The 24,568-nt window shown below is 41.0% G+C and overlaps 1 protein-coding gene across 22 annotated transcripts in view; it reads left to right on the forward strand.

Moving 5' to 3' along the window:
• Positions 1-24,568, forward strand: part of LOC104145267 (poly(rC)-binding protein 3) — a 514,282-nt gene that overhangs the window by 103,053 nt on the left and 386,661 nt on the right. The window contains exon 1 of one of the 22 annotated variants that reach the window (XM_068936222.1): positions 2,711-2,787. The exons of the other annotated variants lie outside the window; for them this stretch is intronic. The gene's annotated coding sequence lies outside the window, so the exon portion shown is untranslated. Of the gene's footprint in view, positions 1-2,710; positions 2,788-24,568 lie in introns of those variants that run through there. 22 annotated transcript variants of the gene reach the window in all.

Consider the following 24,568-nt stretch of genomic DNA (forward strand, 5'->3'; position numbering starts at 1 on the left):
GTGGACTGTTGGTATATGGCAGTTAAAGCTGCCGTCCAAACTATGCCCATCTGTCCTAGCACCTCTAGCCTTGGAGCAGGGGCCAGGCATGGCTCTTCTGCCCCTCCTTTGCTGAGCATCCATGACTGGAGCTACAGATCAGTCAAGAATCTCATAAGATTTAGGCCACCAGTTAATCTTGAAAGTTTCATCAGTCTGCATTAATTCAGGAAAAATCATAAAGGTAATCATGTAGGTTCCCAAAATCATAGTGATAATAGAGAGCAAAAGATAAAAAATAAGAATGCAGTTGGTGGTGATCTTAACAGTTTTAGCCTACTCGTAGTATTTTCTATCAGAAAATTCAGCATCTCTTTTTTCAGAAAAGTATTAAATGTGGGGAAAGTTATTACTTTAATTTTTTTTTCTGAATTTCACACCTTCTTTTTATCTTCTTTTATTTGGAGGGGAAAAAACTGCAGGCAAATTAAGTATTTCATAGAATCAGAGAATCATGTAGGTTGGAGCAGACCTCTGGAGGTCATCAAATGCAACCTCCCCGTCCAGGCAGGGCCAGCTTAGATAAAGTTGTCAAGACTTTGTTCAGTTAGTTCAGACTATCTCCAAGGATGGACATTCAGCAGCATCTCTGGACATTCTGCTCCTCAGTCTTGTTTTTGGTGCCAGCGTACCTCTAGAAGCTCCTCTTGTTGCCCCTCGTATCCCTCACCAAATCAAGTCCAGCTGAGGTTTGGCTTCTCTAATATTCAAACAGGCCCGGAGAACGAAGTTCTGCACTGCTCCCCAGGAGCCCTCCTTGACCTCCTCCTTTTCTGCCCTCCCTTTTGGTGCTGGAGCCCAGGCAGGAGCTCCCTGTCTGTCCTGCTGCCCTTCTGCTGGGCCACTCGTGTGCCCTGGGCAGGCTGCCCTCGGAGCGGCCTCCACTTCAGGCCCTGTTGCTGCCTTCATTTTCAGGAGATACTTTCCAGTCTGAGCTGCCAAAATATCCATGCAAATGTTGTTTGCTGATTTTTCAGATTGTCCTTCTTACTTCCTACTCTTCCTATCTTCACTTCCCCAAATCTTTATCAGCCAGAAAAGCAATTAATGTGAATGAAACTGAAATATTTTGTCTCCCTAAAGTTTTTCTTTTTTAACAGAACTTTTATATTGCATGTGAGTAAATTTATTACAGAAAATAATAATTTAAAAAGAAGTGTTTGTTTGGAAGTTGGTCAAATGTTTTGACTTTTCTGGAAACTTTTTTTTTTAGCCAGAAATTTTGAACGGGCACCATGAATTCTTTAATAGCATCAGTAGACGAGGCGCTGTGTTTTTCGGTTGTATGGCCTGTTTCTATCTAGAAAAAGATCTTTGATGTATTTGCAGCTGTCATAGAAGATACTGACAGGTTCTATGAGTAATAAATGCCAGCACTACCGCTTGGAAATTCTATTTCAAGTATTAAGAAATATATTCAATTCAACAGAATGATTTAATTTGCCTTGCGGTAAAGAAAGTGGTAAACTATGAATTACTGTTGACATAGTTACACTGTATTTTGATATAGTAGTTGTGTTTGTCTAAACAGTAATAAAATAATTTGCTCAATGAGCAATTACAATAAATATCTTAAAATAAAAATACAGAAGTCCTGACTCCTTTTCAAGTGCAGCAAGTAGAGAATACTGCTGTTTATTTTAAGAATTTCCTGCGTCTGCAGTGCTGATTACACTGAAGCGAGAATCAATGACAAGGTGCCATATACGAGGCTTTATTTATAGTGAGTGGCTTTATAACTGATCTAAAGTGAGACGATAGATTTTGATACCCATAACCTTTAAGAGAAAAACCTCTGAAGGAAAGGTTGCAATTTTACCACCAAAGTTATTCCTAGTGAAAGTCCTTTGTGTTTTAGTCTTTGTGAGACAATTAAAAAAAATTACCCATTCTTGATTGGTTTCTTTTTCCTGAATTATTCTAGTCTCTTGGCTGTTCACTTGACGTTTTGGAAAAAATGATTTCAGGGGAACTCTAAAACCCGCAAAGCTAAATGTTTGTCCACTTCTGCTGTTAACAGTGTTTTTAACTGCTGTGTATTTGGCGGGTTGTGTGTTTGCTTTTCTTGACTTGACCCGTGATAGCACCGTGGCTGTAGAGGATGTGATTCATGTGTGCCTTCCAACAACTCTTCTTTCCACTTCTGTACCAGATGCACCATTTTCTAAAGAAAATGGAGCAGAAAACTGCCATGGATGATTATCATGTTTGACTTTGAACTGGTCTCCCATAGCTTGTTTGGTGGTCCAGGGAGGAAAGCAGGGAAACTGTTTGACGTTTCAGCTGAACCACTGTGAAATATATTGAGGTCTGAGCAGCTCATCTCAAAAGAGGCGGAGTCTGTAGGTATCCAAAAAAAGCAAAAACAATGAATAACCTTTTGGAAGATATTCCAGGTTGAAAAGCAAATAGAAAAATAGATTAGAGAGGACACAGGAAAGAGAATGGAATGACGGGAATGAACGGGTATTTCAGAGAAGATGCTGGTCATTGGTCTTGGTCATGGTCATGGTCATTGCTTTGGTTTTTTGCTTCACTTGTACATGAGCAGTGAAATAGAAACTTTTAAAATCCATGCCACATTTGGTCTCTGTATCCTCTCTGTCCCAGGAAACCATCTTAAGCCCAGAGCAAGAAACGTAAGTTCATTTGACTGTCCCTTCTCTCTAAGGGACCTGATGCACGAGTGGACTAGGGAAAGGAGAGAAAGAAAAACTCCAAGGACCTACAGATCGTCTTGCTGGCAGGGTGAGTAAACTTCCCAGTAGTAGCGCAAGCTTGCATTAGGTACACAGCGAGTGATCCTATTTTAAGATTTGCCTCGGGAATTTCCTCTGTAGTAATTTTTGAGGAAAAGATGGTAGGAGTTTCACCTACTTCCAGGTCACTGACACTGGTGCCCAAATATGTTGGTAAACTCCAAGATAGACATCTCCTATGTTTTGAGTTTAAGCCTTGAACAGGATATAATAGAGTAGACAATTAGTTGGTTGGGGGAGGAGGAGAGGTTGAGGCCCTTTGCAGATACAGGTGATGATACAGCGATATCTAGCTATCCTCACATCGGTCCAAACTCCTCATGATCAAAGAGAAATCCAAAAAGAGAAAAAAAAGGAAGAAAGCTCATTTTCTCAGTGCTCAGTGTATGTAGACTCTTACAGATCTTCTTGGCCTGTGTTCCGTGCCCTCTCTAGGCAATTTTTTCTTACTTACTAAATGCACTGGAAAAATTAAACAACTCAGAAGGAAATGTGTAGTTGACTTGATAGCTGCGATAGCCAAAACCTAATTGCATGATCCCTTTTCTTTCTGGATTTGCCTGTTCCAAAAAGTTGTAGAGGTAGAGACCTCAGCAAAGACTAGAGCGTTTCCTCCACATCATAACTGTGAGCTAGAAGTCCAGACAGGTATAAACAGTCCAGCTTGGAAAGCTATTTTCAGCTTCGACAGATTCAGGAGTCCCATGTACAGATAGTATTTGATTCTTCAGTCAGATATCTCAAATCCAAACAGGTAACATACACAGCAGAAAATCCAAGCGAAACCTGAAAGTTATCTTGGAGTACTCCGTCTACTTGTTTGTGTTGCTACAGAGGACATAGTAAAAATGGTGCACTCTTTCATTTGGATGGCTGGAAATTACTCTGAGCGCACACGTCCACTGTATTCGATATTGCTGATCTTTGCACCCTGAACACTAGCAAGGCCCCTGTCTGGATCTGTGTTCTGTGCCAGGGGAACAGAGTATAGATTACATTAGTAGAATGAACCCACCTTTCCTGTAACCCAAGCCCAGTGAATGCTTTTGTTTTTTAAAAAAGGTAGAGCTATTAAATTACGGTTTTAGCTGTGTGACAGTCCACCCCAGCTAGGAATTGTGAGGCAAATTGCCAGAGCCTGCAACACGGTAGAACAAGGCAACGGGTGCTCCGGGGGACAGATATTTTCTTGCCAACAACTCTGTGATATGCAACACAATATCTAGCCTTATAATAGTGCCTTCACAGTGGTGACCAGATGATATGTTTTGTATAACATTAGGCTGTTTTTCTTAGCATGCAGGCAATTTTTTGACTTGAAGAAAGTCAGCTTTGTCATGTTGCGTGTTCTTTGAGGGGATCTGTGGAAGCACAAAGACTGTCTGCACTTTGCCTTAGTCTCCAGTTAGAAGAAGGGCAGTTTTGCTTTTTTTTTTGTTCTGTTTTGTTTTCCATAAGTAACTGCTCTGAGAGTGCTGAAAGTTTATTCTGGTGCATATGATCTTTACAGAAATCAGGTTATTCCCTTCCCCACTCTGAACTCAAAGGGAATAGCAAGAACAGCTTTACTTTCTGTGGTTGGATGCTGGGATGCCCAGGAAAAGGCATTCAGGGGCTGGGAGGCATTTTCTACTTTAGCGGCTGTTTCTTGCCTCCTTGCAGAAAAGGCGATGGGGCAGATATAGTTTCTGGCCGCAGGTTTGTCTGTATTTTGTAAATAACAAAGCATCTTCTTCAGCAATGTAGTTACTCTCTCTGATTTTAATACAGTAGTTTACTTTCCAAATCACCACTTATATCCTCCTTAGTTCTACTTCATTTTACCTATCTGCGCAATGGAGAGGGGCTTGACATGCATGGAGAGAGGTATGCTGTTAAGTGAGGGCCTGTATGATTGAGAACAATAAAGGTGTTCAGTAAAGGTATCAGCATAATTGAAGATTAAATTTAATATTAATTGTATTCTTAAAACCATTTCTATGTGTATTGCTTTTACTACCCATGTATAAAATAAAGTTACCCTCAAACTCGTACCTTATTGAAGCTTCATGAACATTACTACAGGGAAAATAAAAAGTTGATAAATGATTAAATGCATAATTAAAGGTTTCACATTTAATCCTATCACTTCAGTGATTTATGGTTTCTATTATTTTGTCTAAGTAACGCCCTTTTTTTTTTAGTGTTTGTTCTTTCCTTCGTGATTGTTGGTGTCTGTAATCTTATGCTAAGGAAATTTATCACCAGGAGAACATTTCTGTCCTCAGCTGCAAGGTACAGAGGAGAGTTAAATCAAAGTACTGCAGATGTAATACACTTCCCTTTGCAGTTGGTGGGAGAATTGTGAAATGTTTGCAGTGTTGGGCCAGGAATGCTTTGTGTGCAAGAACAGAGGGAAGGATGTAGTCTCTCTGCCTTTCTGTGGTCATATTTAGGGCTGAAACAGGTGTCTTTCGTAGCCAGTCCCAGGAAGGCTGACTCGATAAAGATGTAGGACTGGGACACACAATCTCCCTCCATAGCGTGTGCCAGCATTGGGAAGAAACGTGCAACCACAGCAGGAACTGCCTTGAAATAGCCCATAGCAAAGGCTGAGTGCAGCCCAATGCTACAGGCTGCAGAGTGTCCAGACTCTTCTCTGGAGGTAGGTCGCCACAGCGGTGTCTCGTCAGGCTTTGCTGTTGTTGCTGTTGCCTGCCTGTTTTGCTTGGGAAGGGGAACGTGCGGGGCCTGTGCCAGCTGCAGGCTGGGGAGGGTTAGACCCGTGCCTCTTACAAGAAGAGTGCCTTAATCTGTGGATTATAGTCCCTTTTCCTGTTCAAGGTGGGCAGGTGAGGATGCAAGAGCCAGGGGGCCCGAAAGAGACTTCACAAGGAGTCTGATGCTGAGTTTGGGAACTGCCCTGAAACCTCACCCCTGTTGCAAGTACTGTTAGTCATCAGATCCCAAATAGACATAGTGCTAGGAGCAAGACCCCTGATGAAACCCAGGGCTCTTCTCTCCCTGGCTGAGTTGCCTAGCCCCTATGCTGTGCTATGCTTTTGTGAGGCTGCCTGCTCACTCACCGAAATTTGCATTCTTGCTGCTCTCTGACACAGCTGCAGTGGGACTAATGGGCTCTTCCCCTCTCCTGTTTTCCAGACTAACTTGCAGTTCTGCTGGGAAGTGGGTGTCCAAGCCATTTCATGTGGAGGAGAGCTTAGAAATGAGACCCCTCACACCCAAATGAGACCCCCCCCCAAGTGAATGCTCTGGCTGCACACTTGTGTAATACAGGGTGCCACCTCTTCTGGTTGTATCCTGGAAAACAGGCGTGTTTTCTGAGGAGTGCAGATCTGCTTGCGCCTGTTAGGTGTACCCTGAGCAGATCTGAGCCTCTCGGGCACAGATGTTGTTTCAGGATCCCAGTGGTTCCTGAATGGGAAATGGGCACCCTGTTGCTGAGGTGGAGATGTTTGTGGGACTTCATGGAATAAGAAAAGGTGAGAAATGAGCTTCAGCAGCTGCTGAACAAGTTTTTCTAGTGTCAGTTTTGGTATTCAGACGTTTCAGTTTGCATGTGGTCCATGTTTCCTGTTGACCAAGAGCCCAATTAAGGAAATAAATTTTCTTCTTCTACCAACATATGGCACCTTCGAGCATTTCACACTGGAACTGCTGTCCTTTCCCAGACTATTGCAGGATGAAATAGCTCAGGTTTTAATTCTGGTTCGGAGTTTGAATTCATTCCTGTGTTGACTTCACCTATGTGGTTGTTGCCTGAGTGGAAAAAATAAGTCACTTTGTCTTCAATATTTTAACCTGTATATGGCTTCATAAGAAACACTCAATGACCCTTTGTAGCAGTGTTTAATGCAGTTTAATTTTGCTCTCTTGAAGGTATTGTAATTTACATTCTCTGTTGCATAATGCTATTGTGTTCCTCCATATTCATTGTCTCGCTCAAAATATTGGGGCCATTTTGTTTTAATGCTCTGCAACAATTACAGTAGAAACTTCTGAGAAAAAGAGTTCTTTATAGAATTGTAGCAGAATAAAAGAGTTTTCTTGAGAAATGGTCATGTAGAAAATGACAGCTATTTTGTCTTTTTGTAGCATGTCTCTGCCTTTTTGGCAAGTTTTTAGTTACTCTAATATTTTTGAGCGATTCTTACTTTTTTCCTTTTTTTCTGCCATAGTGTTTTAAGATAGGCAACCAGCAAGAACATGGTGTTCTAGGAAGTTATTAAATGTCGTAACTGCAGTACTGCCTTTCTTCATATTGTTGTTTGGGGATGGTATTGCTGCGTTTTGAGCAAAATGTGTGTTTGTTTTAGAGGGAGTTGTTCACAGTCAAACTACTATTTTTTTTTTCTTCCTTTTCTTGAGTAATCATAGCTGGTTTAAAATCCAGCAGTCTGCATGAGAAGTTGCTGTTACTTCATTCAATCAACAGGCCTTTAATTGGCAGCCTGGCATTTTCCCTGCCATTGCAGTGCCCATTTAGATCAGTTAGTGAGAGGTTCCTGAAAATTTCCTGACAGCTTTCTACAGGTCTGACTGACCTAAGTAATGGTTGGTCATTACCACTCCTTCAGAGTAATGATGAAACATGTGAAACAAAACCAGGCCTACAGCTGCAATGCTTTGCACCCTCTTATTCACCTCTTGTTGCATTGAAAGGCTCTGTGTAGCTTGTTTTGCTGCATCAAGATTACAAAATATAAATGCAGCATCAGCTGCCTTTTAGGATGGGTGGTTTAGGGTTGGCTGTGTTTCTAGGCATGCCCTGGGAAGCAGAGAGAGAGGTGGGCAAGGTGAATGCTCCCACAGATGTCAGTGGGCTTCCCTGTGTGAGTCAGAGTTTAGAGACAGCAGGACTGGTTTGCATCAAGAGAGGCCTGCACAAGAGCATTCATGCTATACATGATATTTAGCCTTATATGTGCTAGGAGTGAATCATTTTTATTTTGGAACTGTCATACACACGCTTATTTTGACAGCATGCTGGGTTTTTTTCCTTCTGCAGACAGATGCCTTCTTTTCACAGTAGACTGCACAGCTTTTTCTGAGCCTTAGAAACCTAGCATGTTAATTCATTTGAGCTTGAGGCTTGCTGCCCTTTTAGTGTTTATGATCAAAAAAAGTGTTAGCAAGACGCTTGGGGCAAATTCTTTGCTGGAATGAAATGGCACAGCTTATTTGAAGTCAACTTGTTGAGCCATTCCTATGTACAGCAGAGAAGAATATGGTCCTTGGTCCACAAGCAGATCAGATACTGTGGGGTACAGACATCTAAAATAATAAGAGTTTGCAGGTAAAGTATTTTTATCTGTTGTATGTCTGACTCAGTAGTGGTTGGACTCTCTAGATGCTACAGTGTTATGTCTACCACTCTTAAATTTAAAAGATTAAAAAGACGTTTTTGTGGACTGGGAAGCCACTTGCAAATTTGGGACCTGTAATGTAATATACAGCAAATACAGTAGAGCTCCTTGAGAGTGCAAGTTCGTAACAGAAACTTTGGTGCCCAAGCAGGAGCCCTGTTGAAACAGAAGAGGTCCTCTTTTTATATCTCAAAATGCATCTTTTTTGTCTTTTTAGCGTGTAGCTTTTATGTGACCTTACAGCTATTTCTTCAGAAAGCATGAGCTAAAACCACTTTCTGTAGATGACGAGGAAGAATAGCCACCAGGGAAACGGTCCTTGTTTTCTAAAATGTGTATATTCTGTTATGCGTTGTTGAATAGTGGGGGCATACAGCTAGGAAGAACAAATTGCTTTGAAAAGAAGTTTATGCAGAGAGATTTTGAAAGCATTTTTAAGGCTTACTTGCTTCCAGCCTTAACTTTTCTGTCACAAGAATCTCAAACCACTGGAGGCCTCAAGACCTGCAGGAGGGTAGCTTTTTCTGAGACAGTACACAGGGGGGATCTATCACTTCTTTGGTCACTGAGTTGTTCAGCAACTTTGACAGGCATCACACAAAGCTTGTGGTTAAAGGATCAAGTCTCCAGTTGGATTTGGTAAATAGGGACATACGGAGAGCCAGGCTGCTGTCCAGGGACGCTGCGAGGGCGCTGGGCAGGCCCAGTTCCCAGGTGCAGGGCCCGCTGCTGGTTTCTGCCATTTCAAACGCTTGAAAGCATTGCTCAAAAAGAGACACTGAAGCAGTGCCTTTAATCCTGTCCTGTTCTGCTGTGCTGAACCCAGACAATATAATTCCCTTGCTCCCCAGATAGATTCAGTACAGAAGGCTAGAGTAGCGTGGCCCAGTTCCGAGAGCTGCGGGAGTCCGGCCGTCCTGGAACTTGTGGCAGGGGCCCGACTTTCCTCGGGCGCAAGAATGCTCCAGGCTGGACATTTGTAACCGAACGGGATCCACTCAGAGAGGGAACAAGTGATACGATGTATCGGCACCTAATACTTATCCTGGTGTTAAATTCAATGATTTTGTGATACACCCTGATTTCTCACTTTCCAGGTTTTCTAATGAAAACTGTATGAAGTGTATTACAGACTGTAGAAAGGGTGAAATGTGTAAACATTTTGTAAATATTATTGAGATAACCAGGGCTTTTGGTATTCAGGAAAGCAGTGGAAGTGGTTTGGAACTTCATATCCAGACCTTCTGATGTGACCAAAAGGCAACATTTCTCTTTCTAACCAACCACCTAATACAGATGGCTCGATTTCTTGTTTCCCATAAGCCACCATCAGCTATCTCTTCTTGCTTACCTCCCACTACATCTGCTTTGATTAAATAATTGCACTTGTTCTTGCTGAAACTATTAGCATGAAATAATTAATATTTGTATTTAAAGCAGTGTCTGTTTGAGTGTCACAGCTAACACTGTGTTTAGGTCGAAGATGTGATTTTAATACTGTTTCTGGCAGCCCAGACAATGTTATACATAAAGCTGAAGTTCATTAAGTTGCTTTTCCAGTTGTAAGCAATGAAAATGCTTCTGTTTTGTGAGTGAAGTAGTGAACTTGGGGCACCATTATTTAGCAACTTTTAAAGATCAATTAGGTAGCAACTGCACTGTAGTATAATAGATTTTTATAGGCTAGCCTAATACATAATCATGTTTTTTTCATGGTACAATGTAGCATACAAAAGTATGGCCGCTATTTTAACTGAGGCGTATTCTTTTTTTCTAGTTATATCGTTTTGGATAGTGGGAGGGAGGAAGAAAGAAGGTGGAGTGAATGAAAATCACTGGGGAATTCCTGAGGGTGAAAAGGAGGAGAACAATTCTGATGGGTCTGATAGGAGAATGAGTGGCTTCTTCACTCCTTTGATTGCCTCTGGCTTTTGTATTTAAGAGACAGTAAAACATCATCCATGGGGAAGGAAGAGGCTTTGGAGTGGTATATACTGAAGGTTAATGACATGGAGGAGAAGTATCATAAGTAAATGAGGAAGCCCATGGGAAAGGCCAGAGCAGTTGGAGCAATATTCAGGTGATGAAAATAAATCTGGGAGATGAGGAGAAAGAGAATTTGTAAAGGGATTAAAAGTATTTTTATCCCCACAGTCTTTGGAACTTTTTTTTCCCTGCTTTGCCCTTATGCATGTAAACATACCTCCCCCCAACCTTGCTTTGAGCTACACTTGACTGCACTTAACTTCATTAATTTTTTCTCCGTACTCACCAACACTTTTTGAGAAAGAATTCTAAATTGCAGCCCAAGGTAACTTAAACTGGACTCTGTTAAAACGTAGAGGGACTCTTAAAATGTAGAGATCCTCAAGTAAGAAAATTATATATTAAATCCATAAACACAGCTCTCCAGCCTTTTGGTTCTCATTTTCCTCAGGCAACACTGGACTAGCCTGGGAGATTTTACTGACTTCAAATGCATTAAATATATTGATCTGCAGAGAGCTTTGGCGTCAGGCTGTCTGTAGCCTGTGTCATGCTGTTGGAAAGGAAATGCTTTTACCTCTGTCTAAAGAAGAAACAAAATGAAGAAACATTAGCAAGGTTTCAAATCACTGTGGAAGCTGGAGATACCAGGGGAATTTGCTAATAGCAGCTGCATTGCAATTAGCGGGGAAAAAATTGGTTAAGAGCAGCAATGATTCTTTTTAACATTTGAGAAAATGTGAACCAGCATTTTTCTGGAAAAATAATTTGTTCTCAAAAAACTACAGAGTCATTGTAGACTTTCACAAAATGGTCAGTAGTGTTTTGGAGGGGGAACTTTACATGATCTCTCCCTTTTATAACGTTATGTTCTTTCTTCACAGGGAGGTTTTCTTGACTGTCTCTACAGTCTTTGGTGAGGTTTTGGACTAGCATCAAGCTGTTAGGGGATCGTGTAAAGTCACTTAATTGGCTCCCTCTACTATTTTTAACCCTTTCAGTAAGTTGCTTGGGTTCAGCGATTTGCCCCCATGAGTCTTTTAGTGCTTAATCAGGTGAAAGAAGGTTAGTTATGCAAATGCTGTTCCCCTTGCAGTAACAACTCAAGCAAATTATGCTCCACTGTTGTCTCATGAGAGCTGTGAGATCAGACTCCAGCTGCAGCAAGAGCTAAATGGTTGCTTTTTTCAATCAAAGGGGGAAAAAAGAAGTGATTTTGGTCATTGAAAACAATGTGGGTTCACCAAAATGAGTTAGATGCTGGAAGTGAGGGGGTACGAGCACTGTCCTGAGTCCCCTTCTAGTCCGTTAAGTAATAACTTTTTTTCCCCGCTAAATTGTCTGAAGAAACTTTTCCTTTAATCATAGCTAAATAGGACGTTCACATTACCTTTTGGTACACCACATAATAAGCACATCCCCTTAGAGCATCCACTGTGTTTAACACCACAGACTACACAAGGCCCTCACCGCCACTCCCCACCAGCCCCAAACCACGTTTCCCTGGACCCGTCACTGTTCTTTCTCCCCCACAAAACAACAGCAGGCTACTTATGGCACTTGGCCACACAGGACACCTTCCACCCACCATTAGCAGCACCCCTTGTGCATTCATCTCCCTCGTAAGCTGGTTTCACACAGTCACAGGTCTGCAATATCCCTACCTTTATGCTCCATTTAGGAGGGAAGAGCAGAGCAACGCAGGGTGCCAAAAAGAGTGGCAGTGGCACGTCACGCCTCTTCTGAGCTAGGCACATTTGATTTGAGAATTAGGTGTGCTTCAGGGTGCTGTCAGCTCTTCGGAGAGGAGCGTTGGTCTGAGGTTTATGAGAAAAATGGCACTATGTGAATGTCCCTCCATTCTTTTTTGAAAGCTTTTCTGTAACTATTTCCACTTTTATGCTAGTTCATACCTCACTGTTGGCATTGCAGCTGTTCTGTGTTGCTTTTTATTTTGCTTAGGTGACTTATGCTCTCATCAAGTGCTCACAGCCTTCCCAGAAAATTTAAGAATCTTTTTTTCTAAGCATCAGTGTCACGTCCACAGATGCTGCTCCTTTGCTTTCTTAATTCTGATACTTGATTGTCCTCCCAAAGAGGAGGAGAACCTTCCTGGAAGATCCAGGTGAATGCTATCTTCTCATTACAGACAGAGAGCTGGTTCCCAGCAGCCAGTACCATTGCTCATTTTGCTGTGGAGCTGTGCTAGAGTAAGAAAAGCTAACTCTTCTGGTGAGATAAACCTGCCTTGTAAAAAGCAATAGCATGTGGTTTCTAGTTTATGTCCTGTGATTAGTTATAATAGCGCTGTAAAATAATCTTTCTTTGTTTTCCTAAAGAAAGCACTTTACCAGAGTGATTTCTGTTATCGTTTAGCTTTGAAATCCAGTATCATATACTTCATAAATAAGGGTGCTGCTGGCTTGAATTCAAATTGTTTTCAGCTGCATAAATAAACGTTTAGTATCTTCTTTGTGGCAGTGAAGGAAGAGGAAACTGTCTTTTACTCTCTTTGGTATCAGAGTGACTGTGATGTGCTAGAAGAGAGGCTAAGTAGCCCTGTTGTTATCTGGCCCTGGTGGTTTAGAGTCAGGGGAGGTAGCGGGGCTTGAGATGGGGAAAGAGGAGGAAAGATTTGAAGTTGTACCTTGAATTACGTGGACATGCTAGTGCTGTTCACTCTTAGACTGGTGTGACTTTTGCTTTTTAGTAGAAACTTCAGTTTTGAGTGTAAGAATAGAAGAAAGCTCCTGAGTCATTGTGTCTTCCCCCTGCCATCACAGCTGCTGTACTATAAATCCCTTTCATAAGGCTGTCATAGTCCATCTTCAACTTAGCTGGGCTCTTTGCCCTGTTGCAGACTGGCTGTTCTACAGCTTAACTCCTGTGATAATTAGTAAACTTCTTCTAATTTTTGGTTAAGGTGTGTTCAAGGCCAATTTATTCTCATCTGTTTTATTGCTAATATTGTCCTTTAGCTCAAATAGCTTTCCCTCCCTGCTGCATGTGAAACTTTCTTGGATTTTATTTTGTGATGCTTAGCCGATTGAATCCTTTGAAATGTCTTTCTTCAGGTAAGCTTCTTATTCTCTTTGTTATTTTGATAGGCTCTCTCTGTACTGTCTCCTTTTTTTTAATTGTCCTTGCTTTAAGATGTGTAAAATTCTATAATTCAGTATTTCAAATAACTTTTCACCAATTTTTACAGGTTGTATATTTTCTACTGTAAACACTCTTCCTGACATATCTTGGATTTTCCTACAGAGAGAGAGAGCTTACTGGTGATTTGTAGGCTTTTTGAGTAAGATTAGTCTCCGCTAGTTTTGTGTATCTGTGTCTGAACTAGTCATCTTGGGCTCTCTGTGTAGTCAGCTGAGAGAAATAGTACAATTAGGATGAGATTCATCTGGTCTGTTTTAGGCATCTAATATAGGATGAGAAAAATCATACCCTAAATCTCTGAGAAATGTGGAAGCGTGAGGTGTGGCTCGCATTGCTGTGGATTTCTGCATTTAATAGGATTAATCCTACTCCTTCTGACTGGCAGATTAGCTTCCATTTTCTGGTGGTAATTCTTGTTACTGAGTGCTAGTGCATGGCCTTGCAAATAATGGGAGCAAACAGGAATATAATGGTATTGCTTCTCAGTTCTTAATGTGTTGCCAAACGATTAAGACAAAAGCTAAATAGGGTGGACCTATAGGCTTTGACTTGTACAGAACAGTCCTATCTTCTATATGTTTCTGGAATAGTGAAGCTGGAAGGCTTATTCTGCAATTAATTTGGCAAAACTCACTGAGTCTTGAACTCTCTCCAAGACTTGAAGGCAGAAATTCATTGCTTGCAAAGCAGGGGGGGTCTCAGTCAAGATGCTCTTTTCAACTACTTAAAGCTGCTAAAAGTCAGAGAGGGCAATGGGATTTTTTTGGCTGCTGCCAAGGAATACGAAGGCAGATGGAGAACCTCAGACAGTGCAAGACTTTCTGGTTAATGGCTTCAGTAGAAAAATACTTTCTGGTATTTGATCTACTAGTTAATACTCAAGTGATATCATTGAGGACCTTGAGTAGAGCAAGATTTTTCAAGGTTGGTCAGTGATACATAAATCTTGAAAGAAAAAAAATATTCAAGACACTTGTAGGCCAGTTCTCAATCTCGCTCCAAAGCCAAGGGCCAGCCTGGGCTCTGGTTAACTTCATGTTCTGATGAGTCAATCTCTTATCTAAGTAGGCTAACAATGTCTATAAAGGCATGATGAATGACAGTGATTCAGGATTATTTGTAACAATCTATTTGGAAATACTTTGCAGTTCTCCACAAGCCTCGTAATCAATATATTAGGAAACTTATTCAGAGCTGTTACAAGACTGTCAAAAAGTGGCTCCTCCAGCAGATATACTGCTAGCAGTTAGTGATGATCATGAGCACTTATGAGTGTTCTCATGCTAAAAATTTATGCCTCTAACCTCCAAAGCGTAATTCTTCACCCAGAATGACTGGTCTTTGAACCAAGGAATAACTATTAGCCATCCAGGGCTGGAGGACAGTGTGGTCTGCAGAAACACTTCCCACTGTACAGGGGAAAAAGGGAATGTGTGTATTTGCTTGTTGACAGTGTCAGTTCAGATGGATGAGTTGCTGGGAGAGGTGAGATGAGTTAGAGGAGGGAATGCAGATAAAACAGTCAAAAGCCTTGGGTAAACTGATGATCTACATAGACTAGGTTAGGGCAGACAGTTATTGTTACATTCTGTGGTATATGTATCTAAAATGAACGCAGAGGATATTATTAGTGTGAAATATAAAGGGAACAAAAATCCACAGAGAATGTTGAAAAAGGCTTGGGTGAGCTATTATCTCATGTCCGTGTTGTCCCATGTAAATGGAAGTCTCGCTTACAAGTTCATCTGCCAAGGCAGAAAATGAAGTGTATACCTTTTGTGTGTTGCTACTTTAGAGGTTTTGAAATACTGATTTGTTTACTCCCGTGGCAGAGCTGCACTTTTTGAAGTGATGATAACATTCATCTAGTTTACATCTGCAGATATAATGGCAGCATTGAAGTATATCACCTTGATGGCTAATAAATGGATTAAAAACAAGTTTATTGCTAAGCCATTCTCACTCGCAAGTCACTTTCTGCTGTATGACTTGTCGTGTGTGGACTTCACAGTACAATTATGCTCTTGGGTTAGCAGAGCAGATGGACGTAATCCAGAGTCGTTGCTCCCATTAAGGAGCAGCTCCCAGCATCTTTTGATGTTATTGTGGAATTTCTCTATGTTATCCTTGCGGTTGCTACTTTGATTGTGGAACTGAGGAATCATTTTATTTTAGAGTTACGTGTCTCATCTAACACTATGTTCCCGCTCAATTTGTAGACCGTTGCATAGGGACCAGGCTGTTTCTTAATCAGCAGCAGCACTGCCCTGTGTTGTCTGATGCTGCTATTCCCAGTTCATATTACTCCGGGTCCTTTTCAGTAACTGACATTCGATCGCCAGCTTATCTGAAGACTTTTGCAAGCCAACTAAGAAAGATGAGAGCTCACTTTGTGTCATTTGGCTATAGCTGCTATCATGACATGAATGCTTCATGGGTTGCTGGAGGGAAACTGGTTAGCCTGTTTCATTCAGTTATAACCTAGCCTTTTGTAATTCTGCAGTGCAATCATACCTGTTTCCCTCGGGCATAATATCTGTTGTAATTATAAGTTTGTAAGGGTTTGAGTTTCACAGGGCAGTAATGCTGGTGGTATCCAGCTCTTTTCCAGCATAATCCACAGTTGCAGGATCACCGTTTGCCTTTAGAAGGCTGCTCTTGGGGTTTGCCTTTTATAACAGGGGGTTGACCTTGATGCCCTTTCCAGACCTAAAATACTGTATTTGGAATATGCTAGCTTTATTTTGCTGGGCTTTAAAGCGCTTAATTTTTTTGAGGGAGATGGATTTAAAAAATGAAGTTATGGAGGGAGTTTTAAATCTAGGTCTGATCTAAGAGTCATCTTATGTATTGTGAGTGCAACTTGTGGTCACTGATTTGTGTGACGCTCTCTGGAACTGCAAAGGGGAAATACTTTCCTTCTTTTATATAGACACTCGTATGGTATGACAAAAGAGCCTTTTCTTCCCCTTTTGAACGTGCACAACTAATAACCTGAGTTTCTTGCTGTTTTGGAATTACTGTGAATCCTAGTAATGAATGTAAAGTGAACTAACAAAATAATCCAGATAATCTGTGATCTGGAAGAGGGAGTTGAATGTTCTCAAATCTGAAATACGTACCTCAAGATGTGCTCAGGTAGGTACTACAGTACTGCTTCATTTCAAACATGTAGCATTTTTTTTTCTAATTTAAAACCTTTTCTGCAGGTTATGTTTGTAGGATCTGCTAGTTCAAAATCACTTAGGTGTGCATATGATAAAGTAAAGGCTGGATATGCATGTATATGCATATGATAAAATACAGGCTGGGTACACTGACTGATACAGCTGTAGTTACCTGACGTTCTCTTAAGACGTCCAGAGTCCTACCATGTGAGCTGGTGTCTTTGGTTCTACAATAGTTTCCACCAAACAATGTGCTCAGCTCCTCTTATCGATTAATTTTCCCCGTTCTTCGTTTGCTGGCCAGGTGCTGAATCTTGTCAGGCAGTGTTCGGGGCATTAGGAAGCAGAGCACTATGAAATGTAAGCCAATTCACACAGTAATTGTTCCTTTAAAAAGTATGGATAATAAATTCCTGTTGAAAGAGATGGGGATAATGAGGATAAGGATACCTGTATCTGGTGTGAAATGTTTTGATTCTTGAAAAGGATTTAAGTTATGAGTTTAAGGAGATGCAGTGTTTAGAAGACCTGCTTGCAATCAGATCTTTTCAGGTGTTTTACAAAGGAGCTGTATGGATGATTATGGTTCAGTTTTCTGAAACCTTTAGAGATTTCGAAATTTGTTCTTTTGTGCTTGAAGAACAACGTACCTGTGGACAGCTGTGAAATCAGTTTAATGTCAAAAGGTCTATTTTAAGTTTTGAGTCTAACTGATCAAATAGTGAGCTCTGGACCCATAAAAGATCTTGGACAACATACTATCATGCTATTGAAGGGTGTCAGCTTTTAGAAAGCAATGTATTTGACAGAACGTTTATTCCGAAATTTCTACCTAGAACATTGTTTTTATAAGGTCAGTTTGTGTAATTAGACTATATAATGATCATGTGTAACATTCTAACAGTATGATGATGCGATTTTTTTAAATTGGTTTAGAGATATAAGCAGGTGATAAATCAGTCTAACTTTTTTGGGTGTGTATGTGCCAAGCATGCTGGAGACTAAAAATTTATAGAATAAAACTTTATTGGCTCTTTGATATACAGGCTGATGCTTTAAAAGTAATTTTTTTTCTTAAATTAGAATAAGAAGCTGTACATCAGTCAAGCATAGTGTGAGTACCTTGTTTAAAAAAAAAAAAAGGCTCATTAGATAATCAATAGTAAGAAAAGATACAGAACTCAAAGTGTGATATCAAAGCAGAATATATGTTTAGGTTATATTGAAATTAATGAAATTACTGTGCATACTGTCTTATATTTCTGAGAGATCCATACAAAAGAATTGATAATATAGCATATGGCTATAGATGCTTTAAGACATTGTGTAAAACTTGGAATATGTAGGAAGCACGATCTCTTCAGGATGGATTTGTATTTTGAATGCTACATGATTTGCTCTATGAAAACTTTGTAGCTAGAGCAGTACTTTCCAGAGAAAATATACACGCTACTTGTGTGTTGTAGTCGGATAACCCTGCATTTATAAATGTGAAATGCAGGTTTTATTGGAATAGAAATACAGGTCTTTTGCGGGAATGTGAATATTTTGAGGGGGAAAAATGAGAATAATTTATTAGATAAATGCTTTTGTGAGACACTGGGAGGTGTCTTATAAAAACCCCTAAAATGGGGCTCTTCAGCAGCAAATCAGAGGGCTGCATTCAGCTTGCAAGATCCACCCATTTAATGCGTTGAACTTCCTTCACTCTTCCATCCCCCAAGCAAACCATGCATCACGTACCCACTCCCTTTCCTCCGGCTGTGCTGGGATACAGGGCCACTTTCACTGGCTGCTGTAGGCTAAGCCTGCAACGTGGCCAGCATGACCAGTAGAAGTAAGAGAAAGAGGGGGGGGGAAAGCAAGAGAAGAACTGACCTGGAGCTCTCACGCTCCTTGGCTCCTCCATGCGAGAGGCGGACTGGAACACTTGGGGTGGTGGGAGCGGGGATATAGCAGAAGCAGAGAGCGAAGTGGCAAATTTGTTTGGGGGGGGGGGGGGTGTTGGGTCAGGCTGCCAGGAAGGAGTCTAGGCTGGAGGAGTCTCTGCTGTCGAACTAGGACCTGTCTCATCTGCTTTGTTTTACTTGCACCCTCAGATTGTAGTCTCCTTAGGGTCTGTATTTTTGATAGCTTTTGTACAAATTTCCATGGAGTCCTTTGTCTTACTGGCTTATAATATACACTATTATAATATCCAAGAGTGGCAGTTCTTGCATTCTTCATTCAGAGCTAAAATATCTTCTGTGTCATATTTGGAACTTAAGGTGGACAGACTCAGATGATGGGTTAGACACATTTTCTGTTTTAATCACCAGAAAACTCTGAGTTGTCAAGTGTGGAGAAACACTGGTCACATAAGAAACTGGGAAAACCCTTGAGAGAGATTTATTATGTTAGGTGAGTAAACAAAACTTTTTCCAGCCTTCTCCTTCTGGTTACTCTGCAAGGCTGCACTTTACAGCTGTTCTCAGGTTAGTTCTGTAGCTTTCTGGGGAGAATTTGGCCAGACCTGTGTGACGGAATATAGTACTCTGACCATTGCTGCAGTGCTCATAAATTGTCTTTCACTTGGCCTCAAAGACAACAATAACTCACTTCCAACTTCTGAAGGCCAATGCAGCATAATGTATATCTGTAGATTTCTGAGCTATCGAACCTACAGCTGGTGCATATAGTGGCATTAGTACAGGTCAAATGTGCTTTCTAAAGGTTTGGCAAACTGCGTGTGTCCTTGCCTGCGTCACCCTCCACAGAGATAAATTGTAATGCTTCTCAATTCCTTTGGAAGCTCCATGACCAACAGAAACAGTACATCTCAATTTTTGTCAGTGTACAAGAGAAAAGTATACCGTGTACCTGGTACTTTTCCCCTGGTACCTGGGGAAAGTATACGTACCGGGCAGGGGAATGTTACCACCAGGCCTCTGTTGAGTTAAAACAACTGTTCTCCACATGAAGGAAAATCTTCCCTGTCTGCTGTCTCTTAATGATCCTAGTGACTGTGATTTTTTTTTTTTTGGTTCATCACTGTTTTTTTGTATGAAAGATCCCTCTGAGTGATGTGATCTGGTCCAATATTGATTTTTAATTTCAAAACCTAAACCTTAGGAATGCTACTTAACTGACAGCCTGCGCTAGACAGAAACAGATTAGCATTGCTTTGTTAGGAGGGAGGAAAGCATCGATTCCTCTATTGCTCCGACATAGCACCAAGGCCTACCTTTGGTTCTTAAAAACAGGGAGTGGAAAGCTCTCCCAGCTGCAAAGGATGACTGAGGCAGCAGGGCTTACCCTCTTGTTTCATGCTCATAGAGCATCAAGTATGGTGAGCTCCTACGTGCTGTGATGTACTAACAAAAATGTTGCAAGTGGAAATTTTCAAAACTAGCTGCAGCCTGGACTCCTTCCTGATGACATGGCTTATTTGAAAGTGTTTATCCTGTGTTCTGAGGGATATCCCTGTGATTCGAATCTTGCTTCGATTATAACTGTTAGTGGGTAACTCTGCTTCAGGTCTGCCGACTTGCACAATGAAGAGTTTGCGTAAGATCAGACCTCCTCTTCGTTTAGTCCAAAGAGATGAAAAGTCTAAGGTCTGTTCTCTCCTCAAACTAGTCTCTGCCTGTTGCCCTCCGCTGGTTAGTTGCCCCTGGTTTCCACTTGTGCCAGGGACAAGACAGTTTCAATTTAGTAAAAGTTCTGTTCTGAGTTAAAGAACTGGTAATGTTTTCTTTTGAGGAAAACATCAGGAATTAATAGGAAATCTGCCAGCAGGTGGAAGTAATGAATGAGAACATTCTTCGTTTTATAATAAATAAGTATGAAACAGTTTTGAAGATGTAGATTGTATTCAGACTGCCAGGTTTTGCCTTCTCAATGGACAGCTTGAGAGGTGAGTGAAAATTTGACTAGGGATTTCCCAAAAGACCCCGGAATAAGACACTAGCAGAAACAAGTAGATTCATTACCGCCTTAGAGAGCAGAAAGTACAAGGACAGGTAGTGTGTGTGTGTGTGTGTGTTTTTGAGGGTGGGTAGGAGGGGTGTCCTTTTTAAAAATTATTTTTGGTAACAGCTACTGTACAATAGTCCTTGAGGGCCCTAATAGACAGGTCACATTTTTCTTTTGGCTTCCATTCTGACAGTACTAAGAAAACAATTGTCATCTTTTCTCACCTCCCTTCTGGCATTATTGTAATATATTTCCTGGGCATCTTTTGGGATAAATGTAACGAGTGTTAGCACATAGATATTAAATCTTCCAAGACTGCAAAATGATAGCTGTTTCTGTCTGTTCTTTTGCAAGTAGCCTTGTAATAAAACACTCTTTAACTGTAAAATCTATCAAGGTATGTGAAAGTCCTCGCATACTGTGTTTTCCCCATCCTAATCCCTTTTAAACCTTGAAGAGACAAATAAGGTCAATGTCAACCGTTAGCCTAGATTCACACAGGTGTAACTTGGAGCATAACTGGATCCTGTTTTTTCAACAGTTTCATCACATGGCTCAATTAATATACCCTTTGCTGTTGTCCAGTACTAATTTTACTACCTGTCCAGGATGAGACCTAGAATTGCTGTTTCAGTCATGTTTTCACTTGGTCGTATAAATTAGTATTCTGACTCCGGTTTCAGTTCAGAGTTTGTTCCATCGTGCACCATTTAAAACCTATTTCCCTCAACGGTGCATTTTGCAGTTGCTTACATAGAATCTTTTCCCTGAAATTCTCCAAGGAGAATTTTCATTTTACTAATAATTCCCTTTCTAGGTAACAATTTTAGAGAAAACAGGTTTTAAAGCCATGTCCCATTACTGTTCTGTTGTTTGAACAGTGTCAGTACTACCGAAACCAAATACTTCTATTAATAGAAGATTGACCTGAACTTAATTTCTCAAATCGGTGTTCCCATAATAAACTGAGTAATTTTACAGTACATCTTTGCCTTTCTCTGATGCATTGCTTGAGGCCAGGTGTTATGCGGAGTGGGTGCTGTTGGCTACAAGTCAAGCGATTTTGTTCATAGTTTGCTTTGTTTGGGGGATGAGCAGAGCGGAACCAGCATGAAGATTCTTCCCTGCTCTCCCCGGCGTGAGCTGCCTTTGTTCTGGTCGGGTTTGCAGTATCGCTGCACCTGCGGAGATCAAAATGGGCTGGCTTATGACAGTTGGTCATGCCAACATTTTTTTAAAGAAGTTAGATGGTTTTAACAGCAATTTTCAGACACGCTATCTGACATATACTGCAGGGAAATTAGGTTTTATAGTGGGATTTCTGCGTATTTTTGATTCCTATATAGTCATACTAGTCAATTATAGAGTAAACTGTCCAGTGAAAGAAGTGTGTGCTCCTCACGTGAAGCAGTGACGAGGAGCTTCTCTAGGAGGCTCCTCCTTTCCTAGAGAAAGGAAACATCCTGACTTTCACCACCCTCCTTCTTCATGAGGGGTTTAGTCCTAGCATGGTAGTTTCGTATCTGGCCTGATCTTGCAGTGTTGTGGCTCCAGTGACTAAACATTGAGTTTTTGTTTATTCCAGAAATGAGCAAAGAATTAGCCTCTGTGTGTCTGAACCATGACGTAAATTTTAGATTACCCAGATGAAGAAGTCACAGAAGTTATGTGGCTAACGATTAGTGTATATAGCCTTCCTATTTGCCCAATCTGGCCCCAATTCCTCAGTGAAACCTCTAGGTCTCTCTTACGATATTGTTTAAAGTAATCTAGCAAGCTTATTATGCAAATACTAGTTAGACCTCCATTCCCAGGTATGTTAAGTCATTCTTCTTCTATGCAGAGCACAGATCACACTAAGTCCTTGTTTTTGTTTTTTAAAAAAAAAAAAAACCACAACAACTTTCAAGTCTTTGAGTGTAGTGGCTCATCTTTTTCAGGCTGGATAATTCTGGTATGGTATGGAGCATAGCTGGGCAGCAGCGAGACGCTCTACCAAAGGGAGTTTTGGAGGTTCCAGCGTTTGCAAGTAGGTGTGAGAACAAGCAGATTTCGTCTACTATGAATGACGCCTGTGTCTTCATTACAGCATATCCTTTGCATTCCTCCAAGAGAAAAAATGTCAAAAGGTTGTTCTGACCTTGCTGCCCTATCTGTTATTAGCCCAAAGTGTGCGCTCCACCCCTGCTGCTGACGTAACCGGGTAGCGAGGGCTGCTCGTTTCCTCCCTGTTCAGGTTGCTCGTGTGTCTCGGAGTATTTTCTGCAGCTGTAAGTGACAGGTTGATGCACTTGATGAGGTTGGAGCACTATGCCTCATCATAATTCATTTCTAGCCCTTTGTAGCTGTCCCCTGTCTTAAGTAAGAGACAAGTATGGGATTGTGGTCGTCATCTGTTGAATTGCACTCCTTGTGCAATGAGGAAGCGGGGAGAAGCTTTTCTAAAGCAGTTATTCTGTCTGTGCTGTCACACAGTTTTACCACAGCAGCATGTTGTATTATAAAATTTAAGAGGTCAGTAAACAACTCAGCAGTAATTGAACAATTTGAACAAAAGCTTCTCCTCAATATTTGGGGCTTGGGAGGGGAGAGAGGAGGAAGGAGGCAGGGATCCATTGTTAAAGGAGTTACCACAGTTACCCCATTTTTCAAGAATCCTGTTTAATAAGGATAGTAACTATTGTGTGGCAGTGGCTGACTCTTTTTCAAGAAGATCTTTGAATTTGTTTTTCAAAATTGCTTGTTGAAACATTGCCACTAATGAGGCCTGTGTTCTCAAATGAATGCAAAAATGTGCGTACATTGGGGGATTTACAAGTCTGAGCTGGTTATATGCCACAGTATGTGGCTTTTTGACAATTTGGATCAGAAAGATATACTGTGTGCAGCTAACAAAGGTACCAATTCAGGTTAGTTTTTAAGGCCTTTATGCACTCTTTCCCTGAACTGAAAGCCTTTTAAAATATTCACCTTAAGATAAAATTTACTCCTGCTAGGGAAACTGCATAAATCCAGTAATATGACTTAAGTTTTTTTTTTTTGAAGTGCATGTTAATTATCAGAAATCTCTTTTATTTGTTTGTACTACCTGATCAAGATTTGTTTTTGGATCATGCTGTTATCATCTAACAGATGGATGGTGGATTAACGGGTACACTGGCAAAAAATATAGATCTGAATGTTTCAGCTGTTTTCATCTAATCTCCTGTGGTGACAAATTCCTAGAGTTACTGTTTAACCATTTTCAGGGAAAATGTAAAGGTCATTTTAAAATTCTGATTATAATTCTGTTAATTGGATAACACTTGGTGCGGTGTTGCTCAGCAAAACAGTTAGTGCTGTCGCACTAACCTTGCGGTTGCTTTACTCCAGCTTGCCTTTTTTGTGTATGTGTACATAGATATATGTACACACACACACACATGTTTTTTAATTTTGTATCTGCTGTCATCTCTAATGTTTTTGTTGCATTATTGGAACAGAGTGGCTTCCTCTCCCCACCAAGTGTATAGTATGCTCAGGGTGGGAGGATTTTTAATATCTTCAGTTCGTGGAGCTTGCTGGTGGCTTACACGTACTGTGTGCATTCTTTGTGTTCCTAGCTTACATAGAATGACAGAGGAAAGCACTTAAACCTTAAACTTCAAGACTTAAGGCCCAAGAGAGAATATGTAATTATTCCTTTCTCAGGCATCCCTGTCTCTGAAGGAGAGGACAGATAGCAGAGGTCCAGAAAGATAGCATCCAGTAGCAGCACCTCTCAGCTGTCATTTATCAGCTGAGATTGTGGGTTCGCAGTGTGGACTAACTATAAGGAGAACTTTTGCCCTCCCCCGAAGATGTTCCAGCATAGTCATAGTGACTGAGAGTGCAGTGTTGTTTTGTTCAGAGCAGCACTGCAATTTTGAACTGAATCACCTGGCCATCCCCACTTGCACCGCTCACTGATTTGGTTTGCAGAGTGGTTTTTGTGCGTACAAACTAGATGCCTTTAATGGAGACTGTACTGAAAACTTCTTTCCAAGAGCACTTCAACTTGTGATAGGGATATAAAAGTCCAAGGCATTGGTGGGCCCTTTGGACATGCTGGAACCACGTATGTGGGGAACATCTGGTCCAGGGGATCAGCTTAAGT

The sequence above is a fragment of the Struthio camelus genome, chromosome 2 (assembly GCF_040807025.1).
Source record: "Struthio camelus isolate bStrCam1 chromosome 2, bStrCam1.hap1, whole genome shotgun sequence".
Taxonomy (NCBI): Eukaryota; Metazoa; Chordata; class Aves; order Struthioniformes; family Struthionidae; genus Struthio; species Struthio camelus.